Here is a 24,121-nt window from a genome sequence, read left to right as displayed (position 1 = left end):
TCTCAGGAGTGGGCCTCTGGTGAAAGGATAAGAACGGCCCAATTTTCTGTCTTGTCCTCTACCATGTTGTGAGGAAGCCTGAAGATCCTTGATACATCAGTGCTGTCTTTGGACTTCCCTGCTGAAAAACCATGAGCCAAGTGAAGTTCTGTCTGATACACTGTAACAGCAGCAGAAATGGATTGCGAGGGTAGAATGTAAAGTCTTTCTGAACCTGGAAGACTTTAACCACTGCCTGCAAACACCAGCCATTACTAGTTGCTGGTCGATTCATCATGGCAGAAGGCACTTCTGGGAATGACTCTGTTAAGGGAAGAAAATGCTTCACGGCATTAACCAGTATCTGTCTCCATCCCACGGGATAGGACACAAAGACCACCAACTGGGCCGGTGAGATGGAAGGTCAAGGCCTATGGGTGGTCTCTTCGCCTGTCCCCCATGCCACTGTACTACCCAAACTTTCAAACATACAGAATTCAAACAGATACATCAATTACTGACATATCTGTTTTGTATTCATCAATTACTTATGTATGTGTATTTATTTTGGCAGTGCTGGGCCTTGCGCCTGCTGGGCAAGCACTCTAATGCAGAGCTCAAGGTTCAATAACTGTCTTAAATATGTTGTGGCCACCAATTCCTCTCTTTATCCATCAATCTCATTTTTAATCCAGCTCTATTGCAGGCACCAATTCATTTCCCCCTAAAAACCCAGGGTGCACCACAGTTTGCATTTGCTTGATTTTTCTTTTGATATAAATTTTATATGGTGAAATGTCCAAATCTTAAGCTATAGTCACTGAGTTTTGGTTTTTTTAATAACTTATTTTTATTTTATACACATTGGTGTATTACCTGCATGTATGTCTGTGTGAGGGAACTGGAATTCCAGATAGTTGTGAGCTGTCATGTGGTAATTGAACCTGGGTCCTTTGGAAGAACAACCAGTGCTCTTAACCACTGAACCATCTCTCCAGCCTCATTCACTGTGTCCTGACAACACATTTAGCCTAAAGCCCTATCAAGTCAAAGCTTTTACATCATGCAGAGCTCTCTGCTTGACTCCTCCTGCTTCCTGCCCTCATTTCCCACATCGACTGGACACACAGCGAGCACACAACAGTTGTGTGCCCAGCACATTGTAAGTGGCTTTTATGGACACTGAAGGCCTGGCATGGCTACTCCACAGCAGCTGGTGGGATTGTTAATGGGGCATCTGCTAAGTGGAACAGTGGAAAAATAAAAGACATATCATCAGGTTTACATCTTTGAAAGGATAAAGGGGATGCACATGGACACACTGAACATTGTCCATTCTCGTGTGTGCAGTGTACTCATCCCTGTGCACATGGACATACTAAGCATCGTTCACCCTCGTGTGTGCAGTGCCCTCATCCCTGTGCACATGCATGGAGAAGCCAGAGGTCAGGGGATGCACACGGCCCCACTGAACATTGTCCATCCTCGTGTGTGCAGTGTACTCATCCCTGTGCATATGTGTGGAGAAGCCAGAGGTCAGGGGATGCACATGGACACACTGAGCATCATCCAGCCTCGTGTGTGCAGTGCACTCATCCCTGTGCACAAACACGGAGAAGCCAGAGGTCCATACTGAGTTCCTGTCTCACTCTCCACCTTATTCTTTGAGGCAGGGTCTCTCCCTGAACCTAGAGCTCGTCATGTCACCTACACTGACTGACCTGAAACCCCAGGGTCTGCACATCCCAGTCCTACAGGAAGTGCTGGGGTCAGATATTTACATGCCAAACTCAGCTCTCACGTGGGTGCTGGATGCCTGAATTCAAGTTCTCATGCTTGCATGGCAAGTACTTTACCCATTGAGCCATCTCTCCAGTGACAGTGTTCAGGCATCTGTACTGGCTACTTTTGGGGTCCTGACAGGTCCTCAGCTGTAGCCCCTAAGAGCACGTCCTGTGCACACTCACTATGTTCCCTTTTAAAAGGTGGGCCTGCCCATCTTCAGTGTCTTTCTCTCTCTGCTTCTCTGTCTCTTTGTGCCTCTCTCTTCTCCTCCGCCACTCCTGTCCCCAGAGTCTCCCTTCTCCCCTCCTCCCTTTTCCCATTCACTTTTCCCAGTAAAAAACTTCTCCACCTGAGCTCTGTGCATGGTGTCTCTCTCTCTCTCATGGCACTTTTTAAAATTACAACATCCAGCCTCGCCCAACTTTTAAAGGGAAAGCAAATCCTATTACGTGATAACTCTACCATGCACGAACCTTTGGTACTTTACACCAAGTGAAAATAAGCTGACCCCACAAAGATAAATCCTGTGGCACTGTTGAAATGAAGACTGAAATAAATAGTTAATCTAAAACAGAAAGTGGAATTGTGGGTAGCAGGGGCCAGGAATTGTTTGATAGGTATAGTTTCAGATTTATAGGTTGATAAAGTGTCGAAAGTCTATTTTATAACAATAAGACTACTTAGCACCACAGAACTGTACACTTAAAATGTCTTTTAAAAGGTACAATTTGATATGTGGGCTTTTTAAAAACCACAATTAAAAAAATATATGGGCAGTGATGGTATTCAGATCCACGTCCTCAACACTCAACCTGGAGCCTTAACCTGACACTCCTCACTGCAGAGACACCTCACCCTCCAGACCAATGGCAAAAGAAGGTATTCAGCTTGCCATTAATGTTCCATTACTTCAAAAAAAAGGTGATTATTCTTATAAGCACCAAGCAGAACCTTTTACTAAAATTCAGTATGACAAGGACACCTAGAAAAAACTGGACAACTGGGCCCAGCCATGGCTCAGCAATGAGTACTTCCTAAAACACATATGACAATAGGCCTGCAAAATAAAACAGGAGCCTAGAAATGCTTGGGTACATAATAAATGCTCAATAAATTATGGCTATCACAGATTGTTATGACTCCTATTATTACTGTCCTTTGGCCAATGTACATAAAATAAAAATAAATTATTTAAAAAAACAAAACTCAGTGAATATAGCTTAAGATTTGAACATTTCACATTTCACCATATAAAGTTTGTATCAATAGAAAAAAATTGAACAAATACTAACTGCAATACACCCTGGGTTTTTAGGGGGAAGGGAATCAGTGTCTGCAGCTGGGCTGCATTGATTGAGCCTGCACAGCCTTCACACACAAAGGGTTATTTTAACGTTTTCCTGAGTGCAAAGAGAAGTGGCCATGGCTTCATTGCCTGAAACTCATCTGAAATTGAACTGCCGAGACCAGTCTCAGGAGATTGGTCCTTTAGGAGGGTTTTAAGACAGTAGGGCTCTACCTTCGCACATGAATTAACGTCAACAGTGGCAGGGAAGGTGGGGAATGACAGAAGAAAGTCGGACGCAGCCTCTGTCTTCTGCGTGCTCGTAGAGGGGTGTGCACCCCCCCCCACACGCACACACCCGAAGCTGCTCAGCATCCATCACAAGAGTGGGTTCCCTCTCCTTTATTCTTTGCTCTTCTGCCTCCCAATGTCTGGGGGGAGGATGTGGCTTGAACGGATGCTCCAGCCACATGTGGATCCCCCAGTCTCGACTGCCCCGGCTTCAGAAGTGAAATCACCTAGTGTGTGGTCTTCCGTAACAGCAGCACAAAGCAGACGAAGACAGAAGTCTTTTGAAGGCTTTTGCTTATATTCTTACACACTGATAGCTGCTGCATAAATTGTTCAAATGTCGTACAGAAGCAACTGGCAAGATCTATCAAGCTGAACGGTGCACAGGGGTACCAGCCACCCACTCAGGGATTTATCCTACACAGGCACCCACACACTTCCAAGAACATGTATGATGAGAGCCATTACTTACAATACCCAGGATGAAGAATATATAAACGTCTACCCACAGGAGACGGATTATGTAAGTATGCTTCTAAAAGTTATTATTGGTTCAAGCTGTGTGAAATTATCAAACAAATATCCAGTTTTATATCACGCAGCCGTAAGATGCGATATGCCATATGCCATGTAGTCACAAGAAAGATGTATCACTGTACGCTGATGTAGGATATTCCTCAAGCCATAGTGGTATCAGTGAGGCTCAGAGAGCACAAACACCACGCTACAATTATGTGCAGACAGTGTGCATGCATGTGCACTGGAAATAAACATGAGACTCAAGCCAGGAGTGGTGGCACATGCTTGTAACCCAAGCATTCTGGAAGGCTGGAGCAAGATGGTGGTGAGTTTGAGACCAGCCTAGACTATACAGTGAAATTCAGCTTCAACAATAGAGGGGGAAGGGGAGGGGAAGAGGGAGAGCTGTTTCCCCTGAAGGGCATCCCTCAGGTCCGATGCAGGGTGGAAATTCACTTTTTGCTCTATTCCCCTTTGTACCACTAAATGCTTTACCAGGTGCACACATTATTCTTCCAGTTTAAACGCTCTTTTGAAAGAAAAAAGAATGGCCAAATAAAAAAGCAGTCATCATGATGGAGCTGTCAGCGGGTTGAATCAACCCAGACAACTCTAGGAGAGTCATGAAAGGAAAAGTTAACCCCACGCACCCAACTCATCCCAAGCTTTCAGGCTTGAATAACATGTGAGGCATTTCCAATTTCCAATTACTTCTTTTTTTTTTTTTTTTTTGGTTTTTCAAGATACCACTTCTCTGCGTAGCCCTGGCTGTCCTGGAACTCACTCTGTAGATCAGGCTGGCCTCAGACCCGGAGATTCGCCTGCCTCTGCCTCCAGGGTGCTGGGATTAAAGGTGTGTGCCACTACCATCCAGCTTCCAATCACATTTGTAACCGGCAAATGTTGTGTAATACCACACAGTGCAATAAAAATTTTCAACCAACAGCTCACCAGTACCTAGTGTCTTACCTAGTGTCTTTCTTATGTCCTTGGAAATGTTTTCTCTGTAACAATCAGTTAAATGGGGGAAAGATGGGCTTTAAAAAAACAAAAACAAACAAACAAACAAAACTTGGCTTAAAGGAAAAAGAAAATCAAATCAAATATCTACATCACTTATACCTGGACCCACACTGGTGCGAATACAGACACATAGATGTTGAGCACTTTCTCAAAAGCAAAACTACTATTCTCTAAAGGTATATGCATTAGTTCATTTCATTCTGGCCACAAATGTACAGGTTTTGCTCTTATCCTCACTCAGAAATGAGAACACCAAAGTAAAGGGAAACCAATTGCTCCTGCCACAAAACAGGTCACCATGACATCATCAAGTATTTCATACACTATGGATGTGGGAATTTATGGAGTTTTGTTGCTGTTAAGTTTCTAGACATATTTATTTTATTATGTGTGTATAAGTGTTTTGTTTGCCTGTTTGTCTGCACACCTGGTACCCTCTGAGTTTAGAAGAGGACACTGGATCCCCAGTGACTGTAGCTTCAGATGGTCGTACGCTGTCATGTGGGTACTGAGAAGCCAACCCAGATCCTGTGTCAGAGCAGCCAGTGTGCCACTGAGCCATCTTTCCGGAGCCACTGAACCATCTCTCCAGAACCACTGAACCATTTCTCCGGAGCCCCTGAGCCATCTCTCTGGAGCCCCTGAGCCATCTCTCCGGAGCCCCTGAGCCATCTCTCCGGAGCCCCTGAGCCATCTCTCTGGAGCCCCTGAGCCATCTCTCCGGAGCCGCCGAGCCATCTCTCCGGAGCCCCTGAGCCATCTCTCCAGCCCCAATGCATGTTCTTAGCGCTACACTTCACGTGTCCTGGTCATTTTATGTTCATGGCTTGAGATTCTGTTTACTCACGACTCCTGTTAGTCGCTCAATTTACAGAGAAGGCTTATCTTGTCTCAGTGTTTGGAGGCTTTGGCCCCTGGCTGTATGGCTCTACTGTTTCTGAGCCTGAGATGTGACAGCACATCCTGATGGCAAGGAGCTTATGGGAGAGCAAAGCTGCTCACCTCATGGCGGGGACTTAAAAAGGGAAACAGGAAGAACATGGCTCTACAATCTCATTCCAGGGCATACCTTCAAAGATCTTTCCCGTAGGCCCAATCTCTTAACGTTTCTACCACCTCCCAAGTTGGGGTCCAAATTGTAACACCAAACAGGTATAGCACCTGTGGGTGCTATAGACGGCCACTTCTGAAAATACGTGGTAGAATTAGGTTAGCGGTGAATTTAAAGGCTATACTTTCAAAATCAGGAGGACTGGCTGTGGAGACAGGGTCTCCTCGTGCAGAGTTAAGGGTCTGACACTAATCCGCTGCATCCTTCCTCTTATATACCTCCAACCCCTGTCCTTGTTTCCTTAGGAACACGCCGCTGACTCCACCTCCCAACCGCAGATTCCCCTACGGTTCCTCTGTCTCTGTTCTGACAATATAGACACTGGGCTCACACTTTACTGACAGATGGGGACTGATGGTCCTCTGCAAAGGAACAACCGAGTTCCTGCCTGCTTACCCAAAGACTCCAGACTGGGATGATACACCCAACACTGAGTTCCATCAAAGAAGAGCGTTTCTGTGAAAAACACTAACGACCCTCATCTCCTCTGGCTTCTGTTGGGATCATTAATTCCATTGTCAATCCAAATAAATGACAAGTTCAGGGCGACAGCACCCGAGGTAGCTTCCTGCTAGGAACTCTGTTCTGCTTATGTAATTTAGTGGAGATGGACCCCAACACTTCAGAGATGGGCTTTGGATTCTCTCATGTAACAGGCTCTCCTCTAAGTTTCTGAGGTGGAGACATAAATTACTCAAAGCACAACAAACAGGAAGAATGGTATCGTGGCCCTCCAAACGCCAAGTCCCAACCTACATCCACGTGTGCCCCATACAGCTCCATCTATTTTTCTCTCCCCTTGTTATTCTGAAGCCGACCTCAGCCTCAGGGTATTATTCCATGGGGGTGTGACGTGACTATGTGGGAGACTTTCTGTCTCACCACAGGTGGAAAGCACACAAAGAGGAGACAGAGTCTTAGCATTTCCTTCAAGATCATGGCTCAAGGGTCTACTCTCCTCCCACCAGGCCAACTACTCACTTCTGCTGACTTCTCATTGTCCCGGAGACTAAAGGCCACACCTTCAGCACACGTGTCTCTGGAGGATGGACAGTCGAGACGCAAGTGACAACGGTGGGAAATTACCCCAGCATCTTTCCCCATACTCCTGCCCTGGCATTCATGAAAAAAACTCTTACTGGTTTAGGCTCCTGACACAGGCCAGGTGTATTTGGGGCGATGCAATGTCCAAGAGCCCGGATGGGAAGAAAATCTACTAACCTGAATGTGGTTTCAACCCCCAGGACACGCTAATTCTATCATCATATAAGATGTTTAATTCTATACTCTGTGTGAGGCTCTACGGGGTAGCAGAGTGGCGGAGGGAATGCACCAGAGAGAGAATTAGAGATGTAAAATGCACACCCGGGAGGGGCATTTAGGGGAAGGGCACACCAGAACTCTGCACTGTTTTTTCCACTTCTTCTGAGTATAAAATTACCCTCCAACAAGAAGGTTTTATCTTTTAACTTTTTAAAAAAATATTTTAGGCCGGGCGCGGTGGCACACGCCTGTAGTCCCAGCTACTCGGGAGGCTGAGACAGGAGGATCGCTTGAGTCCAGGAGTTCTGGGCTGTAGTGCGCTATGACGATTGGGTGTCCACACTAAGTTCGGCATCAATATGGTGACCTCCCGGGAGCGGGGGACCACCAAGTTGCCTAAGGAGGGGTGAACCGGCCCAGGTCGGAAACGGAGCAGGTCAAAACTCCCGTGCTGATCAGTAGTGGGTGGGATCGCACCTGTGAATAGCCACTGCACTCCAGCCTGGGCAACATAGCGAGACCCCGTCTCTTTAAAAAAAAAAAAAAAAAAAAAGGAAAAGAAAAGAAAAAGAAAAAGAAAAGAAAAAATTTAAAAAAAGAAAAAAAGTAAAAAAAATTAAAAAAATATTTTAGTTTTATTTATATGAGCATGTGTATGTGTATTACACATGTGTATTGGTGCCCAATGATGCCAGAAGAGGGTGCTGGATCCTCTGGCGGGATGAATTACAGGTGGCTGTGTGCCACTGGATGTGGGTGTTGGGAATGGATCTCAGGTCCTCTGGAAGAGCAACAAGTGCTCTTAACCACTGAGCCATTTCTCTATTACATTTATTTCTTAATTGGAGTGTAGGTGTGTGCATATATTCATGGAAGGAAGAGGACATCCTGCAGGAGTCAATTCTCTCCTTCCATCATGTAGGACCTGGGGAATGAACTCAGAAGGTCAGACTTGACAAGTACCTCTACCTATCTCACTTGCCCTGAAAAGATTTTTTTTTCAAAACAAAGAAGGGAGGCAGGGGAGATGGCTCAGCAGTTAAGAGCACTGGCTGCTCTTGCAGAGGCCCTGGGTTTGGTTCCTGAATTCACATGGCAGTTCACAGTTTCAGGAAATCCAACACCCTCTTGTGAAAAGCCAGCACTGGGAATGCACGTGGTCCATACAGATACATGTAGGTAAACATGCATACACACAAAATAAAAAACAACTACATCCTTAAAAATAAAGAGAAAACTCAGTCTGAAAGAATCGGTGAGATAAACCAGGTGTGGTGGTGCATGCCCTTAATATCAGCACTTAGGAGGCAGAGGCAGAAGGATCTCTGTGAGTTCGAGGCTAGCCTGGTCTACAGGGTGGGTTTCATGACAGCCAGGACTACACGAAGAAACCTTGTTTCGAAAACAAAGCAAAATGAAACAACCAAAAGAGAATCTGCAGAATAGTTATCAAGTCCAGGCACATTAACTCAAGAAAGACCAGTCAGACAGCACTCTGTACCGAGCGACCCAGACTCCTTCTGAAGAACCCACCTAAAGGGCTCCGGCTAAAGTAGCTTTGTAGTTGGGCATCTGGAGATGCTACTTGGTCTTGGACTCCCTATTCACTGTCTAAATAAGAACTGTGCTTGCTCCCAGAGAGCCTGGTGACTTCTGGACCAGTATCCAGTAGACGGAGTTGGCTGTCATACTGGGACAGACTTAGAATCCAAACTAAACACGTTATCATCTGGTTAACTTCAGTCTCCTTAGAATTCTTCTTTTATCGTTTAATTATGTATTTATCCCTATCTTCTGTGCACTGGTGTTCTGTCTATATGTGTGTCTGAGTGAAGGTGTCTGATCTCCTGGAACTGGAGTCACAGACAGTGTGAGCTCTCATGTGAGTGCTGAGGAAATGAGCTAGGTCCTCTGGAAGAGCAGACAGTGCTCTCAAGTGCTGAGCCATCTCTCCAGCCCCCACCCCTATAATTCTTTAACCATGTACCATGCTAAGAGATGAAACTCCTTACCGATAAAGACCAATACAATAAAAAGTATGGTAAATAATAGAATAGATATAGACGTGATAAATGTAGTAATCACCACACTTAACTGAGAAAAAAGTTGAGTCTTCCTTCACTTGGGCAATCACAGACACATCTTTGAAAACGATGTGATTTAATCTGGCATGGAGGGACCAGCACAAGCCAAACCAGGGAAGAGCTGGGTAAGCAATAACACTTTTAAAGCGAGACAATAAAAGAACAATAACACAATCACCCTTGGGGAGGTAATGGATAATAAAGATGGAATGGGAAAGCTGAAGCTTCTCCAGTGGTAATAACGGAACCACTCTTGGGAACCAATGGCAGCTGATGCGGTGCCGCATGGAGAACATCATGTCGTAGCTGTAGGTAAGCGCCTAGCCAGACTGTCAAGTCCCTAGCTAACAGGGTGTGGTGTCTTGAATAAAAATGGTTCCCAGAGGTTCACTGATTTGAAGACTTGATCACCAGGGAGTGGTACTACTTGGAAGGTTTAGGAGGTGTGGTCTTGTTGGAGGGAGTGTGTCACTGGGGGTAGGCTTTAAGGTTTCAAAACCCCAACTCAGCACCAGTGTCTCTCTTCCTGCTGCCTGCATATCCAGGTGTAGAAATTTGGGCTCCTTCTCCATAAGGAGCATGTGTGCCTACATGCTGCCATGCTCCCTGCCTTGGTGACAATAGACTAACCCTCTAAAGCTGTAAGTGAGCCCCTATAAAATGCTTTCCCTTAGAAGACCTACCTTGGTCATGGTGTCTCTTCACAGCAATAGAGCATCAACTGAGACAATAGGGTTATCATATAGGGGCTGGTAGGTGGAGGATTGTAAAGTAAAGGTTAGGAATCTACCTTTTACTATATTTGTGAAAAGCTGAATTTTCACAATTGGAACTGTAACTTTTAAATTTATTAAGTGTGTATAGGTGCATGCATGTGCACACAGGTGCATACATGCGTGTGTGTGCATGTGTGTGTGTGCTCATGAGCATGGAGATCAGGATTGGGAGTCACTTCTTTCCTTCCACGTTGCATTCAAAGTCAGGTCATCAGGACCACACAGCAAGTGCTTTTCCCTACTGGGCCAGCCAGGGACTATCATTTTTTTAAAATAATATTTTAGGGCTGGCAAGATGGCTCAGTAGGTAAAGGCACTTGGTGCCAAGCCTGACAATCTGAATTTATTCCCTAGAACCACATCATGGAAAGAAAGAACCAACAACAAACTGTTCTCTGACCTCTGTATATGTGCACCTGTGAGTATGTGCATGCATGCATGCATGCATGTGTGTGTGTGCGCGTGCGCGCACACACACACACACACACGCACACACCACCCACACTAAATTTTGAAAAAAGCAGACAAATCAAGCCCTTAGGTATTTATTATTGCTACCCTTCAGGGTCCACTAATTTCTTGTAGGCATGGTATCATACCTATTTTCCAGATGAGGACACAGCCCCCATGCATAGAGGGGATGCTGGGTCATGGACACTTCTGCTTGGGGAGAAGCTAGTTGGGGACTAGCACAATATTTAAAACAAAGCAAAACAAAATACGAGACTCCAAAGCATGGGATGGCTGTGAGAAAATGAAAAGGGGGGTGTCAGGGTGGCCTAGGAAGGGAGCAACATATGTCAGGGTACTCCAGAGTCCTTGGTGGCCACGTAAGATGTGCAAAAGGAAGACAGGGAGACACTGCTGCTGGACAGGCAAAGGGATTTAACCGTCAAGTTGTAGCCTTAAAGGCATCCATTGAAGATTTGACAGTAGGTGGAGCCACTCATTCATTATCGTTGCTTCCATGGTTACTATGTGCCGGCCCCAGTGCCAGGCCTGTGAGGCAGCATTGCAAATGGGTGGGGAACGCTCAGGGTGGAGGTGTGGTCAGTCAGGAAGTTCCAGTGCTCACCCGGGAAACACCAAGGCCAAACTGGCAGATGCTACACACAAAATGAAGTAAAAAGGGGGGACGCGTTCGGGAGCCTCTGATGAGAAGGCCCCGCCACTGGCTGGCCATGCACAGCATAGTCACGGCAGGGAGGATGTGGGCAGCCAGCACTGCCCGCGGGGCACAATATGGACGTTTATCTGCTGTCTTCCACGGAGGACCTGTGGAGCGGTGAGAAATCAAAGGAGCCAGGCAGAGCCTCCGAGGCACTCTCGAAACAGAAAGACAAGAGAGGAAAACAAAAAACGACTTAGGGTCTGACGTCCTGACACGCCCACTTTGATCATTCTCCGGACTTTGGAGCTGCTGTCCTCCTTCCACCTTTATGTGGGTCCTGGGAATCAAAGCCAGGCCGCATGGCTCGTGCAGCATGCACTTCTGCCACTAAGCCATCTCGCTGGCCTTCTCTTGACTTAGCTGAAAAAAACAGCAATCATCTTTAGGAGCAGAACTAACTAACGTAGGAATGTCACCAACCCCATCCTTTGGCTGGCTCATCGCTGTCTCTCAGAGAGCTTGGGTTGTTTTGTTCTTAGCTCTCAAGTGGTGCCTAAGAATCTGGAACACTGAGTCTCTCTGGCTGACCAAGAATCAGGGGGTGATATTTCACCAAAGCCACAGCCTGGCTTTCAGAAGATTACTGTGTTCCTGGTAGGCACTCACAGAGCACAGTCTGAAACCTATGTTCTAAAGAATTGCTAGAGAGCCACAAAAACCCACACCACCTCCTGACCTCCCAGACCTCGTTCTCCGTTCCACCTGGCTCCCCTCTCAGCTCCAGACAGCAACTTCAAGGTTCCTTTTCCACGTACAGGCATTTAACCTAAAGGATGTGAGACGGGACCCCTTCAACACAAGCCTGTCCCTGCTCCCCTCCCATACAGGGATGAGCTGTGTGGTTCTCCGCATTCAAAGGGCAATCTATTCCTAAAAGAATCACAAGACGAGAAAGGACATCAATGCAGTCCCTTCTTCAAACAAGACCTCATGAAAACTGATACCAATTCAGTTTCCTTAATAACATTTTGTCATTTTGATTTCAACTATAGCTTGTATCTACAGAGCAACTGTAGGATATATACGTAGATATAATACTGTGTGTGTGTGTGTGTGTGTGTGTGTGTGTGTGTGTGTAGAAAACAAAGTTCAAAAGTTCACTTTTTAAAACTACTCAACATTAAGCCAGGCGGTGGTGGCGCACACCTTTAATTTGAAGGGCAGAGGCAGGTGGATCTCTTTGAGTTCAAAGTCAGCATGTTCTACAGAGTGGGTTGCTGTTACACAGAGGAAACCCTGTCTCAAAAAAATCAAAACCAACAAAATAACACAACAAGAAGATAAAAAAATGCTCAGAAGAGTAATGTTTTTAAAGAGAAGGCATTGGGCTGGTATTATTAGCCATTTTCTAGCTACAGATAAATAATGCATCCAGACTTCAAGATTATTACTTTAAATAATTATAATTATTCAATTATATGTAATAATTGAATTATTACAAATTTATATTATTTCCATTTAATTTCTGTATACTAGGTACTCACTACAAACATTAAGACATCAATAGACAGGGGTGAGGGATGCAAAGAAGCCAAGCAGAGCCTCCGAGGCTTTCTCTAAACAGAAAGACAAGTGAAGAAAACAAAAACCACTTAAAGTCTGACTTCTGCAAATACAGTTTCTAACATACATACAAAAACAAAGTTTAAATAGGGCATGAAAATTACAGGTAACAACCTATAATTACAGTACTTCAGAGGTAGAGGAATTATAATCTTCAGGCTAGCCCAGCCTATGTAGTTAGTACTGAGACAGCCTAGACTAGGAAGTGAGGCCCCACCTTAAAAAAAAAAATCTGTGAGTTCAAGGCCAGCCTGGTCTACAGAGCAAGTTCCAGGACAGCTAGGGCTGTTACATAGAGAAACCCTGTCTTGAAAAACAAAACAAAATATTCCATCAATTCCAACAATCAAGCTCTGTATTGGTTAGTTTTCTCACCACGGAGATAAGACAGGACATGGAGACAGCTCAGAGGAGAAGGGTTCACGCTGGCTCAGTTTCAGAGGAAAGCCATACACCATGTTGAAGCCATGGACGTTCAGGGCAGCAGGGTCAGGAGAAAGTGGTTCCTCAGTCATTTGGTTGACCAGGAATCGGAACTCATGTTCCCAAGGGCCCACCCCCAGTACCCCACTTCCTAAAGGATCTCGGCAAGAACAACATGTGTCTTTAGCCACTGATACTCCAACAGCCTCTTTCTTTTCTTTTCTTTTTTTTAAAGAAATTCGCTCCTTTTTTCATTTGTTTGTTTTTAAGGCAAGAGTTCTCTGTGTAGCCCTTGCTGTCTTAAAACTTGCTCAGTAGACCAGGCTAGTCTTGAACTCAGAGATCTGCCTACCTCTGTCTCCAAAGTGCTAGGATTAAAAATGTGTTCCACCACCACAAAAAAAAAAAAAGAATTGCTCAGCAGTGGTGGTGCACACCTTTAATCCCAGTACCCAGAAGGCAGAGACAGGCAGATCTCTGTGAGTTTGAGGCCAGCCTGGTCTACAAAGCTAGTTCCAGGACAGCCAGGGCTACACAGAGAAACCCTACCTAAAAAATCCAAAAACAAAATGTTCCACCTAATGGCATTTAGTGACATGTTAAGTACATTAATGCTGTGATAAATTTTATCACTTGTAAATCTAGCTTTATCAGTTTATTGAAATACTTAGGACAAAACAAAATGGGGTATTGCAGTTTTGGTGTTAATTAAAAAACAATTAGGGGTCTGGAGAGATGGCTCAGCAGTTTAGAGTGTGTGTTGCTTTTGCAGAGGAGCCAGGCTCTGTTCCCAGCACCTATATGGTGGCTCACAATGGTGGCTCATCCATAACTCCAGTTCCTGGGATCTGACACCCTCTTCTAAACCCCATGGGCACCAGCGTAGTCGGAGGCTGCTTGTTTTCTGGCTGCCCAGACCTGAAATAATCACTCAGAAACTGTATTAATTACAACACTGCTTGGCCATTAGCTCATGCTTATTTCTACTCTTACATCTTAAATGAACCCATCTCTATTAATCTGTGCATCACCACAAGGTCACAGCCTACCAGCAAGGTTTCAACGTCTGTCTCCTCGGATGGCTACACGGCATCTCATTGACTCCGCCTTCTTTCTCCCAGCATTTAGTTTGGTTTATCTGCCTAGCTCTATTTTGCCCTGTTATAGGCACAAGCAGCTTTTTATTAACCAATGGCATCTATAGCATACAGAATGGAATCCCACATCACCTCCCTTAATGGGATAATAGGTAGATTAGTGTGAGCTTACTCACACTAATAATAATAATAATGAGTAATAGAGTAAATACTTGTGAGCTATTATTTATAGATGATTTACATTGTTATAGATTCTTGTATACTATTACAAATTCAAATTATATTTGTTATATTAAATATGATCCTATTTCTGTTTACAATATTGGTACACCTATGCAAAGTTATTTTGTCAGATTGTATGTATGCATGTTTCTACATCTGTTTATTTTGTATATTGATACAATTTAAGGATATATTTATCATATTGCATTATACATTTCTACCCCTAATCAAGATACTTATGCATTGTTTACATTTGAGGTCATTGCCCTCATTTGCTAAACAGTTGCTTAAAGATTGTTTAATATTTTAATATGAAGTCTTAGTCTTTAAGTTATATAGGTATTAAGAATTATAGGTCAATAGTCATGCATGTTTGTCATAGTTAGACTAATCAGGTTCTTTAGATACATAGATATTGTAATCTGCATAGATAAGTAATCTTCAATCACTTCAAAAAAACTGCAGAACATGGCATTTAAATAACTTAGGGTTCTGTTGATGTGAGACACGATTGCTCCTCAAAGCACCGATCTATTTCTGAGAGAATGTTGAGCACTAAAGACACTCCACTTGGAGCTTGTTTTCTTCTTGACAAAACTGGTCTCTGGGCAAGAAACTGCCCATGCCTCGACCACTGACAAAATGCACAGTGTCCGGACTGGACAAGAAGGAAACAAGGAAAAAAGACTGCCAAATTTTGCCAAGACAGGGTAAGATGGTTCGGAAAAATATACTGCCTCTGAAAATGGTCTGTCAGTTACTCTAGGCCTTAACCAAAATTGGTTGCTCCAATGCTGCAAATGAGACTTTGGGTGATTGCCCAGGGAGCCAGTTGTCTCTGTCACCTACTGCACATTTTAGAAGTTGCTTGATTGCACTTCCTGCCTACTCAAGTAATATCATTTCCCTTCTCGGGCCTTTGATGGGGCTGAAGACTAGATAGTCATAGTTACTTTCCTCTTATGACTTAGCCAAGCCATTTCTAATACAAGACTTAGACTCCTTAAGATAAAATAATTATTAAAACATTTAGCATCTTTGCTAAAATATTAAAAATAATATTGTTTATGCTTGTTGTAATTCTAATTTTTTTACTTGGTATCTGTTTTTATTGTATATAGTTTTGTATTGGGTTTGAAACTCCCTTATTTAGACAAAAGGTGTGTGCCCACTGCTTCCCCCCACTCTGCTTTCACACCTGGATGCAGATTCTGTTCCTGTTCCCTGCTGTGATCTGTGATTCCCCCCTTAAATAAAGAACCCCGTATTATACCCTATTCGGAGCTAGTATTGGATTACTTTATTCACGTTCCCCTTCACACCAGGTATGAGCACATTACACATTCACACACACAGGGAAAATATTCATACATATGAAATAAATAAGTAAATCTTTCAAAAGACAGAAAACAGTTAGAAGCTATGTATACATGGGAGGCAGAAGTATTGCGTCTGAATCCAGCCTGAGCTGCACAGCAAGGGACATTCAGGGATACATAGCAAGACTCCATCTTAAAACAAAAGCCATTCTAGGAGATGAATAAACCAGAAGGCTAGGAGATTGGTGAGGAAACTGCCTTTGTGCTGTTCAAGCACAAAGACCTGAGTTTGATCTTCAGTTCTCACGACAAAGCCAGGCACTGGGGGACCAAGAGGGTCCCAGGAGCTCAATGATCAGCCATCCTAGCCTTGTCAGTAAGCCAGTCCCAGGGACAGATTCTGTTGCCAAAGAGCAAAATGGTTTCAATTCTTCCCCCACAAACAAGCAAGGTGAACAGCTACAGAAGACACCCAAGGTTAGCCTTTTACCTCCACACACTTGACACACACCTGCACATGTGTAAACAGGCTCACAATACTTGTGTGTGCATGCACACACATAGAAATGACTAGCTAAGTTCCCAACAGAGACTGAGGGAAAGAATTTACATCTGACAAAGCATTAGCATCCAGAATGTATGAAAAACTCCTAAGACTCAGTAATAAATGCAAATACACAAATTTTTAAAAATAGGCTACAGGAGCTAGAGAGATGGCTTGGTGGTTAAGCGCACTGGCTGCTCTTCCTGAGGACCTGGGATCAATTCCCAGCACCCATATAGCAGCTCATGACGGCCTGTAATTCCAGCTCCAGGAGAGCTGCTACCTCTGCTGGCCTCTTCAGGCACTGCACACATTAGTGTGGAGACATACATGTAGCCAAAATAACCATACACATAAAATAAAAATCAATATTCTTAAAAAGTAGGGTCATATTTGGGCAAGCACTCATAGTAAGATATGTAAAATGCCAATATGCACATTGAAATGATCCGCACTCTTATTATCAAGACAATTAAAATTACTTCAGTGTGGTGGTTATCATCTGAAATGTCAGCACTCCGGAGGCTGAGGCAGGAGATCATTATCAACTTGAGGACAGCCTGGGCTACACAGTGCATTCCAGACTAACCTGGGCTATAGAGTAAGACTTGTCTCACACACACACACACACACACACACACACACACACACACACACACACAGAGTGGGGGGGAGAAGGAGGAGGAGAAGGGGAGGGAAGGAGGGAGGGAGGGAGGGAGGGAGGAAGGGAGGGAGGAGTGAACCAGATGGCACACACCTTGAATCCCAGCCCTCAGGTGGCAGAAGCAGGTGGGTCTCTGAATTTAAGGTCAGCCTGGTCTATACAGAGGGAGTGCTAGGACAGCCAGGGCTGTACAGAGAAATCCTATCTCAAAAACCAAACAAAAAATTAAATAAGTAATAAAAATTTAAAAAGAAAGAAAAAGAGAAATGAAAAGCACAGTGCGATGCTAACGCCTATCCAACAGAACTAAAACTACCGAGGTCAGGACTGATAAAAACTTCATGCAACCAAAACTCCTCATAGCTCACCCGGTTCTCCTGACAGTGTGGGAGCACAACAGCTCCGTAGTGCTCACCAGGCTCTCCCCACACTGTGGGAGCACAGCTGCTCCGAGGTGCTCACCAGGCTCTCCCCACAGTGTGGGAGCACAGCTGCTCTGTGGTGCTCACCAGGCTCTCCCCACACTGTGGGAGCACAGCTGCTCCGTGGTGCTCACCAGGCTCTCCCCACACTGTGGGAGCACCCCTGTCAGCAGCAGATAGGCCATGACCTCGATGGCAAATATGGAATTGGGTTTTTATGGGGTCAAGGATCAAACACAAACCAAGTGATGCCTCTACAGACTTCGGCTGTGCCAGAGGGCAGGAAATAATCAATGCATTCAAAATCTAAGTCCCTGAAGTGTGACTTTGGTCAAGGACACTGTGCACAACTTAGAAACCAAAAACACTGTCAGGAAGACAAGACACAGAGAGAAAACCTGAGGAAGTCATAAAACAATAAATATACAGTAAATAATCAACAACTGACCAGGTGCCATGCATGGAGTGGCACGATTGCAATCCCAGCACTTATGGAGGCGGCAGGAGGCAGCGCACCGGAGGCAGGGAATGAGAGAAGGTGTATGCTGGCAGAGCCTGCTGCATTTACTGGCGAGTGCAGCAGCAAAAAAAATGTTTCTTTTGGATTTTTGAGACAGGATTTCACATGCCCCAGGCTGGAGTTCAACTACTAAATAGTGAATAACCTTAAACCACTGATCCTCCTGCCTCTACCTCTGAGTGCTGGGGTCGCCAGTGTAAAGCAGGCCCTCAGATGACGGAGGACCTGTATGAGCCCTGAGTCCTATCCGGGTACTCCTCAGTGGAGCCCCTCTGGGGGAATCTCCAAGAAGATGCATTGTGTCTGATGTCAACAAATGGGATGCTTGAAAATAATGTATAATTCATAAATTATATCCCAAAAAACTTGATTTTAAAAGCTATTTCATGTGTATCAAATAAGCAAGGTGAATCTAATCATGGAAGCCAATTAGGACGCTTAGCACTGTGGCCATTACTCCCTGATGGTAAGGGCATAAATCCGTGCACCAACTCCAGTTGCTGCTAGGAGAAATGTGCTCTCTTCCATCTACAAACAGGTCCTACCTGCGCACTGAGACATGAACAAAGCCACTTATTGCAGCACCGCAGCAAGGGAAAGTTTCTACAGACAGACGTACAAATGCACCCCTGCCTACTGTGAAGTGAAAGGACCGTGGCTATGAAATTCAACATCACAACTGAAAGGGCCAGCAGCAGGCTGGGCTGTGACGTCATTCCTAACAGTCATAGAAACTCCAGTGTAGTCTGAGTGCAGGGTGTCCCCCCCCCCCCCCGAACACCCACGTTAAAGGCATGGCTTGCCACTTGGTACTATTACTGGGAGGTGGTGGGAATTTACAAGGTGGAGCCTAGTGGGAGGTCTTTAGGTCATTGAGGGCGGTGACCTGGAAGTGAAAAGGACTAGGCTCTTCCTCTTCCTTTGTGTTTCCTAGCTTTGAGGTGAGCAATTCTGCTCCATCATAAGCTTCCACAGACACAGAAGGAACTATGAACCTTTCCTCTCTGACTGTCTGATGTTTATCATAGTAATGAAAAACTAATAGTCACAAATATACACATATGACCATACATATAATTATTTTCATCTCACCATGTAGCACAGACTTGCCTTGATCATGCCTATGTAACCCAGACTACATTTGAATTTATAGCAATCCTCCTGCCTCAGCCTACCAGGTGCTGGAATTACAGACATGTACCATCACACTCAGCTTATAGGCACATACACATATAATTTATTTATCTGTATGTATGAAGGGACATGAACATATCCTGAAACCTGTGTGGAGGTCTAAAGCCACTGTGAGCATCAGTTCTCTCCTTCTACCATGTGGGTACCAGGGACAAACTCGGCACAAGTACCTTTGCTACTGATCCACCTCCCCAGTCCTTAAATGGATTTCTAAGGTACAGAAGTCAGAAGACAGCTATTGCTATTTCAGGATGTTTGTTTACACTGTGTGAAGAGGTGTTATTGTGAATGGTTTAATAAAGAGCTGGCAGGCCCATTGTTAGGCAGGAGAGAATAGGTGGGGCTTCCGGGGAGAGAGAGGCAAGATCACTAGTGAGACACAGAGGAAGTCAGACGTACAGAATAAATGAGAGGCAAACAGCCAAGTGGTGAAAAATAGATTAATAGAAACAGGTTAATTTAAGTTATAAGAGCTAGTTGGGAACAAGCCAAAGCGAAAGGCTAAAATCTCATAGTTAATAATAAGCTTCCATGTCACTATTTGGGGGTGGGTATTCCACAAAAAAGTCTCACTACACATTGTGGATTTCAGTAGGAAAGAGGCGCCTGGTGAACTTAAAGGGTATATGGTGGTATTCGGTATTCTATAGTCCATACTTTTGTTTGAGCCAGGGAATCTTCTACGCATTTCAGGCTGTTCTGGAACTCAATATGTAGACCAGGCTAGCTCTGAACTTGAGGCAATTCTCCTGTCTCAGCCTCTGAGATGCCAGGAAAACATGCTTGCGTGGCCACACCAGGTCTATAATCTGTGAATCTGTGTATCTTCACACCCTAAAGACTCTCGTATGCGTAATTTCCTCCTCCTCCCCAACTCCACTCTGACACAGAATCCAAGCGGTACAAGCTAGCCTCAGACGTGTAGTCAAGGCTGACCTTGAACTCCCGAGCCTCTGGTCTCCACCTTCAGAGTGCTGAGACTACAGGCCAGCACAGACATCCCTTTGTAAAGCGTGTTTCTTTTATTTTACACGCCTGATATATTCTGCTTAAGCTTTGGTAATTGCTATTCAAGAAAAACACGTTTTGACTGGCATAAGAAATTCTTCATTTAAAAAAATGCCTGAATTTTGTTTTACTTTCAAGTCTGTCATATTTAAGAAAAATCCTTCAGAAAATGTAATATAATAACTTACTACCAACATTTAAATAAATTACACAGGTTAATTGAGAAATTGGAACAATTTGTTTTAAAAACCCATTGTATATCGTACTGTTAACTGGTGAAATCTAATTTGTATCTTTCTAGGGATTGTAAAAAACCTTTTTCATTGAACTTAGTTCTTAAGTGACATATATAACAATAACTATCAATTAGGTTCAATTTGGTCTTTAATTTGGCTTTGTAATATGAGTCAAAATTCCACATGCATCATTTATACACCCAAAGACAGAGTGTGCTGTGCAGAGAGAACTGGATCTTCAGCTAAGCACACTTGGGACCAGGAGCTGGCATCCCCAACCCTCCCCATCACGTCACCAGCCCCACGGACTTCCCAGCATCTCCCCTGAACTGAAGATACTCATTACCTCAGCGTGTTCTGAAAAACAAGACAAAAAAAAAAAACTAAGACAATTCCTGGCATTGTTGGGCACGTGAGGTGAGGCCTACCTCATTTCCTTCACTCGCTCTGTGCCACACACACAAGGTGCATGGAGCAAAGGTGCATGTGACAAGACAGGAACAAAACTGCCTCTGTGTGACTCCAATGTGTCTAACACGATGTCACAACCAGGTCCATGGTGATCACCTGTCACCACAGGCTGTAAGGCAAGTGAACAAATGATGGGATTTCGACGAAAGGCAAATCCTGGTGTCCCCTGGGTTTGGCAATACTATCGAGGGTTCCCTTCTTCCTTGGCAAAGTGTCCCTACCTGTAAAGCTACAGTCACTCAATGCCCTCGCTGGCCACCCTCGTCTCCTGACACTCGTGACATTATGGCAACTTCCTGACCTACAGCAGCACGGTCCCTAAACTATCCCACAATCCTTGCTTAGCTAAAGCATGGTGCTCTCAAAACTAGGCACCCTTGAAAGAACTTAGAACATTTTTATTTTGATACAACTGTGTGTGTGTGTGTGTGTGTGTGTGTGTGTGTGTGTGCTATATGCACGTGGTATATGCAAATGTCTATTTTCGTCTCTGTATATGTGTGGAGGTCAGAGGAGGCCGAGGTCCTGTTTTCTTATTCTCTGCCTTATTCCCTTAAGATAGGCTCTTTCACTGAACCTAACGCTTGCCTTTTGTTTTTTTTTTAAAGCTAGGCTAGCTAACCAATCAACAGAGAGCCTCCTGTCTCTTCCCCCGCCCCAACCACAGCACACTAGACTTACTGGTGTTCACAGCCACACCTGGTTTGACCTCGGTGCAGGGGATTCGAACTCAGATCCTCATGCTCACATAGCAAATGTGAACTACAGATGGAGTCATCTCCCCAGCCTGGAATACGGTTTTTAGTTAAAATAGTTGCAAAGTTTGTAAATTATAGCATACTGTAGACGCAAAATCTTTCTATCTAAATGGACAAGTGAGAGCAGAGGATGTAGCTTGCCTGGCAGGCACAGAGCAGGGTCTTCCATCCCCAGTGCTGAATAAACGGTAAGAGGAGAGGATCAGGAGTTCAAGGACACCACAGGCTACTGACAAGTTCAAGGCCAGTGTGAGACAAAACCTAACCACAAAAAATAAATAAAACGATTGCTTATTAGTGGACAGAGATTAAACTGAGCACCAACGCTCTCATCACAAAAAAGGACAGGTACATGGGGTGACAGACATATTAGTTAGCCTAATTTAATGATTCCTCAAGGTAGCTGGGGTCTCCAGCACTCTAGGTGGATCTCTGCATGCTGGAAGGCAGCCTGTTCTACACGGAGCTCTAGGACAGCCAGGGGTACACAGGGAGACCCTGCCTCAAAAACAGAATAATTCCATAATGGGAACACATACAAGGTCGATAGTGTCCTATAAATACAATTATTATTTGTACTTTAAGACAAGTTTTGCAATGCTGAGAATCAAGCCAGGGCCTCACATAAGCCAGGCAAATGCTCTCACTGAAAGCTCACTGAGAGTGTTTGCCCCAGCCCTATGTTACATTTGTTCTTAGAAAAAGGAAACAATAGACTCTAATGATATCTTCTGTCAAATCAATTCCATTTTTCATGTTGGAATCAAAGGACTGAGAATCAACTAACTTGCAGAAGGATTTGTTGGCCATCATTAGAACCGTTCATTTTCTTACTCTGCAGGAAGGACTATATAAGAAATTACTCAGCTATACACACTGTGTGCTTTTCTGTGTAAAGGTACCACTTTGGAGGGGACATCGTGGACATGTCTGTAATCTCAGCACTCAGCGTTTGGAAGGCAGAGGCAGAAGGATCACTAGGACGTCAAGGCCAGTCTGGTCCACATTCCAAGTTCCAGGTAGCAGACACTGGGAAAAAAGTTTATTGGGTAGAGAATTTACTACACAAGAGAGGGACTGAGTCTGGATCTCCGACATCCGTGTAAAACATCAGGCCAGGCAGGCTTATGTGCTGGGAAGCAGGGACAAGAGAAGGCCTGGGGTTTACTGGCTAGCCAGTCCAGCCAGTTGGTAAGTTCCAGGATCAGTGAGACAGTGTCTCAAAACAATAATAATATAACAGTAATAATAATAAATGATAGTCTTTCTCAGGGTTTCTATTGCTGCAAAGAAACATCACAACCATAAAGCAAGCTGGGAAGGACAGGGTTTATTAGGTTTACACTTCCGCATTGATGTTCATTACTGAAGGAATTCTGGACAGGAACCCAAACAGGGCAGGAACCTAGAAGCAGGAGCAGATGCAGAGGCCATGGAGGGGAGCTGCTTACTGGCTTGCTCCTCCTGCTTTTTTTTTAATTGAGCTCTACATTCTCCTCTGCTCTTCTCCCTCCCTCTCCCCCTCCCCTTCAACTCTCTCCCACCGTCCCCATGCTCCCAATTTACTCAGATCTTGTCTTTTTCTACTTCCCATGTAGATCAGATCCATGTATGTCTCTCTTAGGGTCCTCATTGTCTAGGTTCTCTGGGATTGTGAATTGTAGGCTGGTTTTCTTTGCTTTATGTTGAAATACCATGTGATAATTGTCTTTCTGTGTCTGAATTACCTCACTCAATATGATGTTTTCTAGCTCCATCCATTTGCCTGCAAATTTCAAGATGTCATTATTTTTTTCTGCTGTGTAGTATTCCAGTGTGTAAATATACCACATTTTCCTTATCCATTCTTCAGTCAAGGGGCATCTAGGATGTTTTCAGGTTCTGGCTATGAGGAAGGTTGTTTCCTAATTTTCTGAGAAATCGCCACACTGACATCCAAAGTGGTTGTACCAGCTTGCATTCCCACCAGCAATGCAGAAATGTTCCCTTTATCCCACAATCTCTCCAGCGTAAGCTGTCATCAGTGTTTTTGATCTTGGCCATTCTTACAGGTGTAAGATGGAATCTCAAAGTTGTTTTGATTTGCATTTCTCTGATGACTAAGGATGTTGAGCATTTCCTTAAGTGTCTTTCAGCCATTTTAGATTCCTCTGTTGAGAATTCTCTGTTTAGGTCTGTACTCCATTTTTTATTGGATTGTTTGTTCTTTTGATGACCAATTTCTTGAGTTCTTTGTATATTTTGGAGATCAGACCTCTGTGTCTGATGTGGGGTTGGTGAATATCTTTTCCCATTCTGTACAGCCTGCTTTCTTATAGAACCCAGTACCACCAGCCCAGGGATGGCATCACCCACAATGGGCTTGGCCCCCCTCTATTAATCACTAATTGAGA

General features: G+C 44.3%; 1 protein-coding gene and 1 non-coding gene across 3 annotated transcripts in view; one reads left to right on the top strand and one right to left on the bottom strand.

Moving 5' to 3' along the window:
• The window catches only part of Kcng3 (potassium voltage-gated channel modifier subfamily G member 3), a 52,803-nt gene that overhangs the window by 9,903 nt on the left and 18,779 nt on the right, over positions 1-24,121 (bottom strand). The window lies entirely within an intron of this gene.
• LOC146894325 (signal recognition particle RNA) lies at positions 7,484-7,787 on the top strand. The gene has a single exon (XR_015002516.1).

Source organism: Myodes glareolus, chromosome 6 (genome assembly GCF_982192425.1).
Source record: "Myodes glareolus chromosome 6, mMyoGla1.1, whole genome shotgun sequence".
Lineage (NCBI taxonomy): Eukaryota > Metazoa > Chordata > Mammalia > Rodentia > Cricetidae > Myodes > Myodes glareolus.
The sequence above is the reverse complement of the archived record's forward strand: the minus strand, read 5'-3'. Positions and strand labels throughout refer to the sequence as shown.